Below are 2,660 nucleotides of genomic sequence, written 5' to 3'. Positions count from 1 at the left end.
CCCCGCCCCCAGCCCCCCGCAGCCAGTGCCTGGGGGACGTCTCTCTGTGAACAGACACTGACTGATCAGGGCTGCGTGAGCTGCCGAGGAGGTGTGTGTCCAGCCTTGCATGCGGGGTGGGACAAAGACATGACACCAGCGTGTAGGATCCACCCAGAGACCCTGGACAAGGCCTCGGTGCCAGGTCACTGGGGCCTTCGTGAGCAGGTCGCAGTGTCTCATCCATGGGGAATGCAGGAGCAGGTGCGGGTACAGAGCCCCCAGCCGGTGCCTCGACCCCCTGGCCTGGGTCCGGGGCGCTCCTGGCCCTGCCCCCAGCAACAGCTGCAGCAGTGCGGGGAGCAGCATCCCTGGCGCCCTGGGGTCCGTGCAGGGGCGGTGGGAGGAAGGACGTGGGTTTCTCAGTGTCCCTGGCACAGGGACCCCCCGACCCGCCTGTGGAGCCATTGCCCCTCATGCCCCCCATGACCCCTGGGGCAGGGCTGTCACTGCGCTTCCCACCCGCCTGAGGGGAACAGGCCCTGTCCGGGGCTGGGGGGACCTCGCTCACTGCGGGGTTGGGAAATCGCCCAGCACTGGGATTTCTAACCCCTGGAGGATGAGCGGGAGGCGCTGTGCGAGGGGAAGGCGGCCCCCAGCCCCGGTTCCTTCCAGGGGCAGTTGTGGCTGTTGCCCCCCCCACCTGCCCCCTCAGCACTTGAGGGGGTTGGGGACTTGAACCCCTGAGTCTATGGCAGGGGGGGGGGGATCGCGGGCCCCGTGCCCACCCACAGGGCACCTAGGAGGTGATGTTTGAGGCCGACCCGCAATGGGGAAAGCATCAACCTTGACGTGGGCTCAAGCCCCTGCCCAAGGACTGCGCCCCTAGGCCGGGGGGAGTCACAATAGACCTGGCCACAGATGGGGAGAGCATCCCCTCTCTGCAGGAATTGGGCATTTATAGGGTTAAAGTGTTCATGCTTATTATTATGGGATGGAGCTTGAGACCAGCCCTTCCAGCTCTGTGCTTCCAGTTACTTTCCTTCCCCCACTTGGGTGGTGTTTGCTCCTGAATCAAACAGCCTGAGGTTTGGGTCCTGGAGAAAAGTAAGTCGCAGTTTTCTCAGTTAAGGAGGGAACTGCACAGGGGATCGCAAGGTGGACGGGGCTTGGGCTCTGACAAGGAGCGGAGAGGGGATTTGGGGGCTGCAGGGAACAGGCCATGTCCCTCCTCCACCCCGTCCTCGCTGGCCTAGACGGGGCTGGAGAGCCAGCAAGCAGGGCAGGGCTGGAGCAGCCATGGTCCTAGGCACATCCCTAGCCTTGGAGAGGGCATGGACCCCGAATGTGTGACCGATCACAAGCGCTAGTTTCCCTTCACATAGGGCACGTCTGCACGGGATGCTGCATCACCGTAGCGACAAGCTACCGCACTGTAGCTCATCGATATGGCAGCATAGCATTGCTGGTCACGAGCCATGATGCTGACACCATTGCACAGTAGCAACTAAAACTAACCGGGTGGTATTGGGACTGCACAGCGACAACAGCGCCCTCGGCTGCTTGTGTAGACATGGCCGCTGACTAGCAGTCCTTACTATTAGCATTTGCTAACGCTAACATCTACTCTCCCCTGTACTGTCCAGCAGAGTTATGAATTTCTGTCTCCAGGCCTTTAAAAATCTTTACAATGCCACGGGTGGGGATGTCTAGCCACTTTTGGCAAAGGAGGCCACTGGGAACGTGTCTGAGAGGAGGCCATTTTATAGTCTGCGTACCGGGACAGGAGGACACAGAGAAACAGGAAAGTCATGTTATTGCTCTTGCATTATTTTCCCGAGTTGGTGGCTGTGAGGACCATGTGAATGATGCTGCCCAAATAATCTCACCTCCTCCTAGGCTTGGTGGTTCCTAGTTGGAGTTAACAGCACAAGATATGCTTCAGCTGTGGATATACAGCCAGCTTTTATCCATGGTGTATCAATGCTTTGTTTTCCATGATGTGCACAAGTTGTGCTGTAGAAAGCTTTAGGATGTATTTGGCTGTTTTGTTTTTTTGTTTTTTTCCTGAGGGAGCGGCTGGCAAATACCAACCAGATTACTGAGGTTTTACATGGGCATAACATGGCATTTTCGGCCAGTGGACTAGGCTCTACCCTCCTGATATTAGGCATTTGAATTTGTTCTTCATCTCAATGGCTGGGTGCTCAGAGGTGGAGCACTGCCGATACCAGAGGTGCCAGCTTCCATTCTCATGAACATCGTTCCCCTTTCCATATAGACTTCCCTGGTTGGGTCTCTTGCACCATCGTAGAGATCTCCTTCCAGGCTCCCTGTTCTTGGCTTGTGCCCACAGTCATCAGCCCCAGCTGTTCATCTTTGGCAGCTGACCTTCACATTGCATCTTGGACCTGTCCCTTACTCTAGCCACTTAACATGGTACCCTAAGTACTCAGGCTTTGTGGCAGAAATGCCACCGTCGGTGCCCCTCTCCAGAGACCTGTCTCTGCCAGCCTGAGAGGCTGCTGTTGAGTCCCTCAGGGCGGGGATCTCCCACCTTGTCTGCATGACAAAAGCCTGGCGCCTGGGAGGCGATGCTCTGGTCACCTGGGCAGGGTGGGGAAAAGCCCGGCCCTGCGCGCGGGCCCAGGTAGCCAGGGATGCTTGGCAGATTGGTCGGT

At 58.0% G+C, this 2,660-nt stretch overlaps 1 long non-coding RNA gene across 1 annotated transcript in view; it reads left to right on the top strand.

The window, feature by feature from the left end:
• The first annotated feature begins 1,012 nt into the window (after positions 1-1,012).
• The window catches only part of LOC112548577, a 9,430-nt gene continuing 7,782 nt past the window's right edge, over positions 1,013-2,660 (top strand). The window contains exon 1 of the long non-coding RNA XR_003092264.1: positions 1,013-1,086. This is a non-coding gene — a long non-coding RNA (uncharacterized LOC112548577). The remainder of the gene's footprint in view (positions 1,087-2,660) is intronic.

Source organism: Alligator sinensis, unplaced genomic scaffold (genome assembly GCF_000455745.1).
Source record: "Alligator sinensis unplaced genomic scaffold, ASM45574v1 scaffold1787_1, whole genome shotgun sequence".
Taxonomy (NCBI): Eukaryota; Metazoa; Chordata; order Crocodylia; family Alligatoridae; genus Alligator; species Alligator sinensis.
The sequence above is the reverse complement of the archived record's forward strand: the minus strand, read 5'-3'. Positions and strand labels throughout refer to the sequence as shown.